We start from the raw sequence: 14,233 nt of genomic DNA on the forward strand, positions 1-14,233 counted from the left end.
TTAAAAGGAGAACTTACACATTATCTCATTTTCATCATTATTGTCTAACATAAAGTAAGACACCGTATTATATTTAATATTAAATTATTTTATATTAAAATTATATAAGTAAAAAGCTAAAATAATAATTGATAAATTAAAATCTTTTAATTTAAATTTATTTATGCTCTCAATTTTATTTGATTTAAAATTAATTTCTTTAATTATTGTAGAAAATTAGACGTACAAAATTGTGGCAACCTGTGTTGCAATTTAGACATACTTGATCTTGATGTGGATTTTTAGAAATTTTATGTATTTTTATAGAGTACAAGTGGATTGTCACATAAACTGTTATGTCGGTTACGTTAAAATTATAATAGTTTAATAAATTTTTTGTAGAAAAATAATTTAACTGAAATTTAAAAGTTGAAGGCAAAAACGATTTATAAAAATGCAATAATTTTGTTTTATTGACAATTTTGATTTATATAAAAATAATATTGGTTATTTATATTTTTATTAAGGAAAAATGTAGGACGTGTTGGACGTGTTGGACGTGTATTTATCATTAAAGGTTCATTTTACGATGATAATTTTTGAACTGTTCATGATAATTTGTTTCTATTTTGTTTGGTTTTTGATTTTCTTTTTACTGATTTTCTATTTTGGATTTTTGAACTTCATTCCGAAAAATTTTCTTTTATGGCTTTCCGACATTATTTTATAAAGTTTTAAAATTATTTTTTATAAGTATTTCTTAAAAAACACAATCTTTTAAGTAAATAAATATAAGTTTATGTTTTTTCCTTTAAATTATTTAAAATTTTTATTTAAATAATTAAATTGGTCGAAAGTTTTTGTTCAAGTCATGGGACGGTTACTAATGTAAAATTTTCCTCAACCTTAAGAAGCTATGCACTGTACGTACGTCTAAAACAGGGAAATAAACAACGGTGAGAGGGACAACCACAAAGATAAACTGATGAAGAACATCTTTATAACATTTAAACAACTCCAGGAAGGATATCTTCACTTCGGTTGAAGTTTGAATCTATCGACAGCGTCGAACCAGTAAAACTCCACCAATGCCCATGGCAACAGAACCAAAGAAAACACCAAAAACAAAAATAAACAATTATGTGTGTACAATATGTAATCGGATTTTTGAGCCGAATAACTAAACCATAACCTCTCTTCCACCGTTAAGTTCCTCCTCGACGGTCATTAAACTAACTATAATTACAACAAAGGCAAGTGCACGTATTGAACAATAGTATAGCTATGGTGAGTAGAGAGTATTATATCAACGAGGACTAAAAGTACCAGTAATAACCATTTTCCTATTATTTAGCTGATAAGTTAGGGTGATTGTTTTTAATCTAAATTTACTAATCTAAATTAACTAAGAATGCAACAGAAAATGAAATAGGAAATACTCGAATAATACCAAAGAGAAAAACAATACCTAGGAAAAAAATCCACCTAGACTTTACTTATCATTCTGATTCTGAATTAAATGATTTATTCACTTGTGTCTTGATTTGTAGAAATCCCTAATTTATGTTAATATCTCTTTCGAGAGTAAGAACAACTGACTTTAGGTTGATTAATTGCAATCTCTTTCTAATTACAACCCCTATTGTCGCATTAACTCGATATATGGATTCCCTATTAGATTTGACTCTAAACCGGTAGATTTATGTCGTCTTATTTCTAGGATTGCATGCAACTCCACTCAATTATGCTAGATCTACTCTTAAATAGGGAATTTTACTCCACTGAAATAAGCATATTAAACATGAATTAATATCTAAAAAAAATTAAAACACAAAATAAGCATACATAATTGAGAACAAGAATTAAGTATTTATCATATAATTCAGAAATCAAATAATAAGATCCATCATAGGTTTCATCTTCCCTCGGTAGCTAGGGAATTTAGTTCATAATCAGAAAAAAAAAATATCTCAAAGTCAAAAAAACCACAAGACATAAAGAAATTCACTAAAACTTTGAAAGAAGTTAAAAGGAGATATTCAATCTTGAAGGAGATTTGCTTCTGAGTTGGCTTCGATGGTGTTCTTCGAGTAATTTCTTCAATCTTCCCTGAGTGCTCCCTTAGGTCTTCTTCTAATTGTTATTTATAGACTTTAGAATGCTCATAAAGCTTAAAAATTGGATTTTTTTGCAAGTTAGGGAAGCAGGTTGTGAAATCTGCACGGGCTGGCAAATGGGCGTGTGGCTCACACGGGGGTGTGGCTAGCCCGTGTGGAAATGCTCAGGCTGTGTGGATGCTGAAATTTAGTTCATAACTCTTTTTGCTCGATTTTGGCTTATTTTTCACTCCTTTCGCTCCCTTATGCTCACCTAAGTATAGAAACATGAATCTAAAGGATTAGGAGCATCAAATTCACTAATTTACATAATAAATCATCCAAAAACGCATAAAGGATAGGATTAAAAACATGTTACTTTTATGGCTTATCAAATTTCCCCACACTTAAGCGGTTGCTTATCTTCAAGCAAAATCCTCAACTCATAATTAAAATTAATCTTTCTCAACTTATAATTCTCATCAATAATGTTTTGTCATAATTCAAAAATAATCATACATTGATAATTCAACTAAAAGAGCACTAAAGATTCAAACAATCCAAGTCAAACTTTTTAAAGCATGAAAACATAGGTATTTCCCCTTATCTAAGTAATTACCTTTAACTCAAAATCGATAAGAATTGACATCCTCACTAAAGATTCACTCAAATCACTCAAAGTGTTTAAGGTTCAAAAATAAACACTCAATAGTCAAACAAGAAAAGTCATTACTATAGGCTTGCATGAAAATCAAATCTCCACTACTATAAAATGAGATGATACACAAATCAAAAGGTTTTTTTTACCAAAAGGTTGAAAAATATGGTTAAAATCGAGATTGAATTGATAAATTACCAAACTAGAAAAATAAAAAAATGCTGAATTAAAAATAATTACATCAGTCGAAAACTATTCAAGAACACGAGGTTCTTCTCAAAAAATGAATTTAACTGTTCAAGCTCAATTAACATAAAACTAAATAATAATTAATATATATATATATATGTTTTTTATCATATAATTCAGAACAATAAGAAATAATTCAGCAACTTAAACAAAAGGCTTAATCAAATAGTTAACCAAATCAAATCTCGATAAAAAGGGAGTCAATAAAACGGGAAAAATTCTCAATGGAAAAAAATGAGTTATGGGTTAAATATAATGGGTGAATCAAGAAACAGTGTGATCGCTCAAAGGGGTTCACTAAGGATTAATTATGTAGGTAGGCTTTTATGGGATAAGTGGGTTAAAACCTAAGTGCCTTTATCATCTTAGTATATCAAATCAAAGGTGTGGTATCGACATGCATAATCGAAGCAAGTTATAGAATAACAAATCAATATTGACACACTCATAACTAATAATAAAAATGAGCAAGAAAAATGTATGGTCTAAAGGCTCAAAATCTCACAAAAATTATGGTTTTTGATGTCAATCTTGCAAATTTCAAACTTTAAGGCAATACCTCAATTCAGAGAAACAACCTAAATTTTTTTTAATTTTGAAAATACACTTATCATGCTTGATTCTCTCATACCTTAAAGTTTAAATCAACCAATACACAATTATCAGTAAATTAATCTAAAACACATCAACAGAAATCACAAATCAATAAAAATTTATTCTAATAGAAATTATGAGAAAATTATTTAAACACAAGAAATAATTCAGGTATTTTCTAATAATAATAATAATTCTCTCATACGCCGTGTGACATGCCCGTGTGGTTCCTGTTCAGCCCGTGTGCAATAAAATTTTTAACCCAGTCTTCACACGACCTCAGACACGCCCGTGTGTCCAAGTCGTGTGAAACACACAGGCGTGTCGTATGGCCGTGTGCAACCTCCTTCGTTTCTCCCACACCCGTGTGAACTCCCACACGCTTGTGTGGCTAGATAGTGCCTCGCACACAACCGTGTGCCTTGCCCGTGTAACTCTTTGACTTGTTTTAAAAAAGAAAAAATTAGCTCCAGGTTTCACACGGCCTACGACATGCCCATGTGTCCAGGCTGTGTGGTGCACATGGCCATGCCACACGCCCGTGTAGACTATTTTATGCCATGTCTCTGTCGATTTTTGAAAAAGTTAAGTCCCATGATCCACACGGCCAAAGACACGCCCATGTGTCCAGGCCGTATGGGTCACACAGCCGTGTGTCGCCAAGCCATGAAACTTACTGTCAATTTTCTTAAAAATTTAAAACTAAGTCTTAGGATCCACACGGCCAAGGACACGTCCGTGTGTCCAGACCTTGTAGGTTAAAAACACATTTTTTATTTTTATATATTCTAAAAATTAATTAATTTTTAAAAAAAGTCATGGAATAAAATTAAGAAAATTAGTAGTGTTAACATTCGGGTTACCTCTTGAGAAGCGCTTATTTAAAGTCTAAGCTCGACTTACCCTGTACTCGCACAGTCACAATGATTCACGGAGTCGAAACTCCTCTTTCTCGCTTTCAATTCTATTATCAAAATAAGGTTTGAGTCGAGTAATATTTACCTTAAAAGTGCCGAATTCAAAATGAGTTATCTCGACTGTACTGTATGGGAAGACATTCAGTACCGTAAAAGGAGTTGCTCCGTTTGCATTAAACTCTGAAGTGGCAATTTGAGTATCTGTTTTATCTAGTAGTACCTCGTCCCCAACCTTAATTTGGGTTGTTTCATCCACATGCTCATCATATTGTAGCTTTAGTTCTGCATCGTGTATTCTCGGCTTCTCCTTGACATGTGTCCTCCATTCGTCTAGTTCATTAATCTGTAATCTTCATTCTTCATGAGTTGTTCTATTTTTGTTGTATAGACTAGAACATGGCTCCATCACGTTCTTTCGAGGGGTTACCTGCAAAGAGGTTTGAGCCACAATGTTATTCATCTTAAGGTGGCTCCATCACTAGATATCTTAGCAGAATCACGAGCTTGGAGAATAATCGTGTCATCACCTACATGAAGTATTAGTTCACCTGTACAAACATCAATAATAGTTCTGGCAATTGCTAAAAAGGGTCGTCCTAAAATTAAAGGTACGTTAGTATCCTCATCCATGTCTAAAACAACAAAATCAACTAGGAATATGAATTTATCAATTTTCACAAGTACATCTTCAATAACACCCCTAGGAAATCTAATAATTCTTTTTGCTAATTGAATACTCATCCTAGTTTGTTTGGGTTTCCCAAGACCTAATTGTTTAAACATTTTATAGGGCATGCCATTAATACTAGCCTCTAAATCAGCTAAAGCATTATTAACATTTAAACTACCAATTAAATAAAGAATAGTAAAACTCCTTGGATCTTTCAATTTCTTCGGTAGTTTATTTTGCAAAATAGCTGAGCAAACTGTGTTTAGCTCCACATGCAACAAATCATCTAACTTTCGTTTGTTTGCCAAAAGATCCTTTAAAAATTTTACTAAATTGGGCATCTGCGAAAGTGCTTTAATAAACGGTAAGTTACTATACAACTTTTTTAGAAGTTTAAGAAATTTACCAAATTGTTCGCTAGTGTGGTCTTTCTTCGTTGCATTCGGATATGGAACTCGAGGTTTATATTCCTTACTAACTAATTTCTGTTCATTCTGGCTTCTACCATACATTTACTTACCATACTTTCTTGTCTCAATTCTGGATTAGATTTAACTAACCCTTCTTCATCTAGCACAGTAGTTGAATGAAGTTGCTCCCTTCGGTTAGTTTCTGTATTACTAGGCAAGCTACCTTGTGGTCTTTCTAAAATCAACTTCGCAAGTTGATCGATTTGGTTCTCGAGCCCTTGAATCGACAGTTGTTGATTTTTAAGTGCTATTTTGCTATTTTGGAAGCGAGTTTTTGACACCGAGATAAACTTCGTCAGCATCTCCTCAAGGTTCAGCTTTTTCTCTTGTTGGTAAGGTGGTTGAAAACCTGGAGGGGATTGTGGTCTTTGGTTTCCTTAACCACCCCACGAGAAATTGGAATGGTTCCTCCAACCTCCATTATAAGTGTTATTGTAAGGATTCTTCTAAGGTCTAGAATTATTACCCATATAGTTGATTGTTCATTCTCTCTGCTAGGACCGTAGGGTAAATATTCCGGATTGTTCATTCCTCCTCCATTTGCCTAGCATTGCATCACCGAATGTACATACGTAGAAACACATAAACCACCAATTTTCCTATTTAATTGTTCTACTTGATTTGATAACATGGTGATTGCATCTAGATTGAAAACACCGACTGCTCTATTAGGCTTCATCCTTATGGCTTGCCACTGATAATTATTCAATGACATCTCATCTATAAACTCATAAGCAGTTTTGGTTGTTTTATTATTCAGAGTATCACTGGCCACTGCATCGATCAGTTGCCTAGTTGAAGGATTCAAACCGTTGTAGAAGGTTTGAACCTGTAGCCATGAAGGTAACCCATGGTGAGGGCACCTTCTTAATAAATCCTTATACCTCTCCCATGCATCAGATAGGGTCTCTAAGTCAATCTGCATGAAGGAAGATATATCATTCCTCAGCTTAGCTGTCTTAGCCGGTGGGAAGTATTTAGTAGAAATTTTTCGTTCATTTGATCCCATGTGCCAATGGAAACTTGTGGTAAGGAATTCAACCACTGTTTAGCTTTGTTCCTCAATGAGAAAGGGAACAACCGTAGGCAAATAGCATCGTCAAAAATGCCATTTATCTTGAAAGTGTCACAAACTTCCAAAAAATTAGCCAAATGAGTATTTGGATCTTCGTCTTGCAAAGCATCGAACTAAACAAAATGTTGTATCATCTGAATAGTGTTCGGCTTCAGTTTGAAATTATTTGCAGCAATGATGGGTCTCATAATACTCAATTCAGCCTCAGTTAGAGTGGACTTGGCATAATCGTACATAGTTCGAGGAGTAGGATTTGGATTTGCAGGATTGGCAACAGCCACAAGAAGTAGCTGATTTTTCTGATTATCAGCCATCTCCTCCATAACAATAATAATGTCCTCTTGTTCTTCCACTATACTTTGTCAATTCTACCTTGCTTCTCTACGGTTTTTGCAAGCAGTACTTTCAATTTCACTATCAAATACTAATGGTCCCGATGGGTTTCTTTTAGTCACAAACTAAAGGAATTTGTCAGAAGAAAATAAAAGAAAAAAATTAGAAAATAGAAATTAAACTAAAAACAAAAAATAAAATGCAATAAAAATAAATGGCTAAATTAATAAAAATCAAGTATTCCTAATATTTAAGTCATCGGCAACGGCACTAAAAACTTGATGGTAACTAAACAAAGTATAATTACGACACAGACAAGTGCACCTATCGAACAGTAGTATAGCTATGGTGAGTAGAGAGTATCATATCCACAAGGACTAAAAGTACTAGTAATAACCATTTTTCTATTATTTAGCCGATAAGTTGGGGTGATTGTTTTTAATCTAAATTTACTAATCTAAATTAACTAAGAACGCAACAGAAAATGAAATAGGAAATAATCGAATAATACCAAAGAGAAAGACAATACCTAGGAAAAAAATCCACCTAGACTTCCCTTATTATTCTGAATCTGAATTAAACGATTTATTTACTTGTGTCTTGATATGTAGAAATCCCTGATTTATGTTAATATCTCTTTCGAGAGTAAGAACAACTGACTCTAGGTTGATTAATTGCAATATCTTTCTAATTAAAACCCCTATTGTCGCATTAACTCGATCTATGGATTCCCCTATTAGATTAGACTCTAATCTGGTAGATTTATGTCGTCTTATTTCTAGGATTGCGTACAACTCCACTCAATTATGCTAGATCTACTCTTAAATAGGAACTTTTACTCCACTGAAATAAGCACATTAAACATGAATTAATATCTAAAAAAAATATTAAAACCCGAAATAAGCATACATAATTGAGAACAAGGTTTGTAATATTGAATAAGTTTTTTTTTCTTTGCGTGGAGGATACTCTTGTATTGGTTAATAACGTAATAAAAGTGAAGTAAATCTTGATCATTTAATTTTGGCCGAATTTATTAATTATATGATAGGGTGTAAGGTGTTAAATTTGATGCCTAAGAGTACCCCATTTTGACTTAAATTAAAAGGAGAACTTGCACATTATCTCATTTTCATCATTATTGTCTAACATAAAGTAAGACACCGTATTATATTTAATATTAAATTATTTTACATTAAAATTAAATAAGTAAAAGTTAAAATAATAATTGATAAATTAAAATATTTTAATTTAAATTTATTTATGCCCTCAATTTTAGTTGATTTGAAAATTAATTTCTTTAATTATTGTAGAAATTTAGACGTACAAAATTGTGGCAACTTGTGTTGCAATTTAGACATACTTGATCTTGATGTGGATTTTTAGAAACTTTTATGAATTTTTATAGAGTACAAGTGGATTGCCACATAAATTGTTAAGTCGGTTACGTTAAAATTATAATAGTTTAATAAACTTTTTGTAGAAAAATAATTTAACTAAAATTTAAAGGTTGAAAGGAAAACGATCTATGCAATAATTTTGTTTTATTGAAAACTTTTATTTACATAAAAATAATATTGGTTATTTATATTTTTATTAAGTAGAAAATGTAGGACGTGTTGGAAATGTATTTATGTATTAGGAACTGAATTAAAAGAGCTTTAAATTCTTAGTGGGGCAATAATTTTGAAGGAATTAGGAGATTTCTTATTAGGCTTGGACACTATCTTTTTATTTTAAAGGATGATAAGGACCATTTTACCATTAAAGGTTCATTTCCAACTTTATTTATGAAAATGAGTTAATTTTTTATTATATACCGAAAATGGCCGATTTTAGCAAAATGCGTCCAAATAGGAGTATTTTGCGGGGAAATTTCAACAAAACGCATCCATGAGGGAGTGATTTTGCCATGTCAGCACAAAACGCTCTAACATTGACTCACTTTGCTAACGTGAAAAAATCGCTTCCCTAGGGACGTGTTTTAGCCCATGTTTTTTTCCCCAACGACTACTTATTTTTTTGACCGTTGGGGTGTCCAATGGTAAAAAAAAAAACCCTATAAAACCGCCATCCTATTTTTTCACACATTATTTCTCAAGTTTCTCTCAATTTTCTGTCAAATTTCTCTCTAAATTTCTCAAAGCTCTCTTTAATTTTGGCAAAAAAGCTCTTTTTAATTTTTTTCTGAATTAGTATTTTTTTATAATTTCAAAAATATTTGATCGAGTTAGCAATGGCCGGGGAATTAATTCGTCTCGATCATAAACATATCTCCGTCGAACAAATGAAAATGGTATGGATTAATTTTAATTTTTCAATATTTATGTAATTTTAATTAATTTTTATTTTATAATTTTTTATATTAGTCTGTAGATCGGGTGTTACAATGCTATATTCGTAATATGTCTGGTCCTCCATCACCGTTGATAGAGAATTACTTGCGGGAAGCGAGTTCTTAGCACGTGGCCACTATAGGCCGGGGTGTAAGTTGGACCCGAAACTCATCAGCGCGTTGATAGAGAGGTGGAGTGTAACACCCCAAACCCAGCCTAGACGTTATGGTCGTATCTGGCAATGTCACACGATGGTGTTTTAGAAACCTCGTTGTTACGATGAAAACATTCCATGTTATTATCTTTAGTAAACCTTTGTTAGAACTTAGGAAGTCGTCTTTATTAATTTAAAACATTTGTTTTGAAACATCCCTCTTTGCAGAAACTTTAATAAAACAGTCTAAGTGATCATGTGTTTAAAAAATACTTTAACTTTTTGAAAACTGAATTTTCTACGATCAGTAGGTATAAATCCATAAAGTAAAATAAATAAATAAAAACCCAAATTTAAAACAGAAGTTCTAGTTTCGGAAACATCAAACAGATCTTAATTTGGAATTCTGTAGCTCAAGATATAAATAATTTAGTGATAATGACTCAAGTAGACAACTTTGAATGAACATATAAGTAAATAGTGAAAAAATATATGAATATTTAGCTAGCATGGGTTACATTAAAAATGGATCACACGGCCAAAGCCAATTTGGGCTGAGTGGGCCACACGAGCATGCGGGCCCACACGGGCATACACGGGCGTGTGGGCCCACACAGACACAGACGAATGTGTAGGCCTATTTTTACCGAAATGTTTCTAAGGTTGCACGGGTCGCCCAAGTCGACTGTGAACCTACTGTAAGGTTGGTAAGCTTAGACTCTTAAATATGTGAAATTGACTGAATGATATCTGTACTGAGCATGTTAATATCTTAACTGAATATATGTACTGAAATTGCATAATAGCATAGCATCCATGGTATGTTGCATTGCATTGGGTTGAGGGTTGTTATTCGGAGGAAGTGTACTGAAAGGCTTTAAGCCTAATTTACTGGCAGCTCAGCTGCAAACTACTGTTTTGTGCCGCATTCGATACTACTTGGAGTGTAGGGATGGGTGGGTTGATTATATCCCCACATGGAGTGTAGGGTTGGACGGAGATAGTGTGTAGAGGCTGGTTGGGTAGGATTTTGCTACTGCATAACTGTTACTGCTATTGATACTGTGATGGGCTAATGCCCAAACTGTCACTGATACTAAAAAGGGCTTAGGCCCAAGACTGTTCAACTGTGCACTGTGAATACTGATATTTTGTTTGTTTCTGCGGGATTACACACTGAGTTTACGTAAACTCGCCCCTTTTTTTTAATGTGCACAGGTAATCCCCAGACTTAGACGAATCGGTGCGACGGAGGACTCAGCAACGACCACAGTAATTTTTGGACTATGAGGTTTTCAATTTACGATTTACGATTTGATTATTATTGATTATTTGAGTTGTAATTTAAGGGCCCTCTGGGATGTTTCCGAAACTAGACTCAAATACCTTTCTACCATAAAATTTTTAGAATTTATAGCTTATCAAATAAGTACAGTAAAATCTTCAAAGTTATCCCTATTCAACTGTTTGACAGCTTCAACCTTTCCTTACTAAAAAATATTTTTCTCTTAGTATGAAATTTGAATGATGTCTCCATTTGAAAATAGACTCATTAAAGATTTAAACGTATAAATTTAAGCCCCTAATTATTTTTTACAGTTTTTGATTGTTTTCCAAAGTCAGAACAGGAACCCAAAATCATTTTGACCTTATCTCACAAACTTTATTATATCTCATAATTTACAATTCCATTGCTTACACTGTTTCTTCCATGAGAAACTAGACTCAATAAAATTTAATTTCATATTTTATTCAACCTCTAACTCAACTTCCACTATTTTTGATGATTTTTCAAATTTAGACTACTGCTGCTGTCCAAAACTATTTAGTGCAAAATGTTGATTTCCAAGTTTATAACACCCTTATTTCCTTTATCTACAATTTTTTTCGCATCATTTTCTCTTATTACTCGACAGCAAGAAATTTTAGCTTTTCACTGAATCACGTTTTCTACGTTTCGGGTGCACACCTGGTATCGATTCGCTATGCAAAGTAACCCGAGCCTTCAAAAACCTATATTTAACTAATATATCCCTTAATTAATCACTTGATTCGTCAATCAAACCAAATATCCCCAACATAAAACTCGAGAAACTAAACCAACAATGATTCAAAAACTTATCGTGATGAATTCGATAACCAGTCGTCTCCGCACACTGGAATATCTGCTGAAAACCTTTGAACAACACCTAAACGAGAGTAAAATGAACCCTTTGTTAATTGCCTAATCAAAATACGATAACTAAGGGAAAAAGTCCACTTACTAAAACAGATGAAGTCGAAAGTTGCACCCAAAGAGATGAATCATAAAAAAATACAGAAACGAAAAGAGAAGAAACAAGATTCGACCAAAGGGGAACAAAAAACCAAAAGTGAACAAGAAGGGAGAATACACGGCAGAGAAACAAAAGTCTAACGTCAAAAAATTTGTTGGGAAAAAAGAAAATAGAAAACTGATAAGAAGAAAATCTTATTTTGATAATTTCTCCCGAATTATCTCCTAAAAACACTCCCTATTAACCCACTAAAACACAACTACTCAGCAGTCCAGTTTAATTTGAACTCCACCATGCCACACGCCTCAAACAAAAATTAATTCCCCTGCTTGCGCAGGGACTCGAACCCAGGACCTCCTACACACTACCACTCTACTTAACCACCAGACCAGCAGCCCATTCTAATAAATTTTTACCAACAATCAGATAAAATCCTACTGAACAAGAGTAAGGCCTAATTCATTCAAAATACCAGAATTTGCCCAAGTGAAGGCTTGAACTTGGGACCTCCCAAACACTTCCAGAACACATAACCACTAAAGCTAACAAATATTTGTTTCATACTTTTAAATAACGAAATTAGAAATTTTGGGGCGTTACATGGAGACCCCAGACACACAAATTCCATCTTCAATGCGGAGAGTGTACCATCGCTTTGGAGGATGTACAGTTACAATTGGAATTGCCGGTGGATGGGTCCACACTCACCGAGTTCTTTTAATCTACTGATTAGGGAGCCGTATGTTACGATCTTTTGGGTGCGATTTCGGATAATATTTACGGAGGTTGGATTGAGATGAGCTGGTTACGAGACACATTCCCAGAGCTGGGGAATGATTCGACTGAAGTAGAAAGAATACGATATGCTCGGGCATACATTCTTAAGATGATTAGAGATTATTTGATGCCAGACTTATCACAAAACCTCGTACATCTGAGGTGGCTACTGAAACTCGTTGATTTTAGAGCAGGTGGCAAATTTTGTTGGGGGTTTGTCGTGTTGGCAAAATCTTACCAAGAGATGTGCGGGGCGACGCCACCAACTAAAACTAAAATCGGAGGTTGCCTATCACTACTACAATCATGGGCTCGGTTTTGCTTTCCATTTTTATGTCATCGAGTGGACCACCCATATACATTCTCACTCATAATAAGGTAAAATTTATATTAGATTTTACAATTATTACATAGATTTAAAATATAATTGTATGCTAAAAATTTATTTAATTAGCTGGAACCATTCGGCGAGTTATGTTGGAATACCTACCGCTCTTGAAGATATACGGCTTCTATTAGACCAACGGTCGGAAGCGCAAGTAAGTATTAAATAATATATATATACATAAAATAATCGTTTCATATTTAGTACTTAGTATTATGTATATAACTAATATTTTTATCATGTTCATATAGTTTCAATGGATACCATACGAGGATCCAGAAATTCGAGCAGTAATTCCGGATGAATTCGTTCAGAATCCAAACATTTGGCATGTGAAGGTCTTATTGGTCAATGCTACCGTGGAAATACACCAGATGAATAGAGTGTTGCGGCAATTTGGATTTCGACAACTAATTCTCGTGGCACCTGAGATGTTCGATGATGAGCACAAAATTGACTTACGACAATCGAATACGAATTGGCCGATATTCTGGTCAGAATATATCAAAATGTGGGAAAATTGGTATGATCATATACCTACTAGGGAACCGATCATCGTTCCAGAGTTAGCGTGCGCGCCGAATTATATACCATGGTTTAAGATCCATGGCAAGCCATATTTATTGTTGGAAGAGCAGATGCGTTGGAAATTGTGTGTTGAAAGGGAGCAACGGGGCCCTTTAAATCCAAAGAGAAGAGATGATGACATGGGCCCATCAACAGTGCCCACACAATCACCGAGCCCAATGCCTCAACCAACGACACTCACATTACATCCTCTTCAAATTATGCCAGGTGCATATCCTTGCTCTTATATGTATCCTAACCCTTATATGTTTCCTTTTCCCAGTCTTATGCTTGGTTGGAATGCACGGCCTGGTGCATATCCTTTCCCGATGACTCCGACTCAACCGACGATATATAGGCCGCCATCGCAGGAGGGATTGCACGAGGTGCCGTCGGGGAGCTCTTCTCATTACCAATCACCACCGCCTTATGGGATTCAAACACCTCCGCCGTAGGTGATGCAAACACCTCCGCATCCTTTATTCTATCAAGGTGGGTCATCCTCCCAACACCCACAACCACAACCACCGCCGAAAGCTGAACCAAGGAGGAATCCAGCGCATAACCGTCGACGACCCCCATGTGGCACTAATTCTGACAGGCACCAACATTGATTTTTTTAATATATTTTTACAAAATGTTTTTATATTATTTCATTTAACAAAATAAAAGTTGTTTTTAATATTTTAATAGTAAT

At 34.0% G+C, this 14,233-nt stretch overlaps 1 non-coding gene across 1 annotated transcript; it reads left to right on the forward strand.

Moving 5' to 3' along the window:
• Window positions 1-6,478: 6,478 nt before the first annotated feature.
• Window positions 6,479-6,585, forward strand: LOC128035806 (small nucleolar RNA R71). The gene has a single exon (XR_008192353.1). It is a non-coding gene; the product is annotated as a small nucleolar RNA R71 (small nucleolar RNA).
• Window positions 6,586-14,233: the final 7,648 nt, after the last annotated feature.

Source organism: Gossypium raimondii, chromosome 12 (genome assembly GCF_025698545.1).
Source record: "Gossypium raimondii isolate GPD5lz chromosome 12, ASM2569854v1, whole genome shotgun sequence".
Taxonomy (NCBI): domain Eukaryota; kingdom Viridiplantae; phylum Streptophyta; class Magnoliopsida; order Malvales; family Malvaceae; genus Gossypium; species Gossypium raimondii.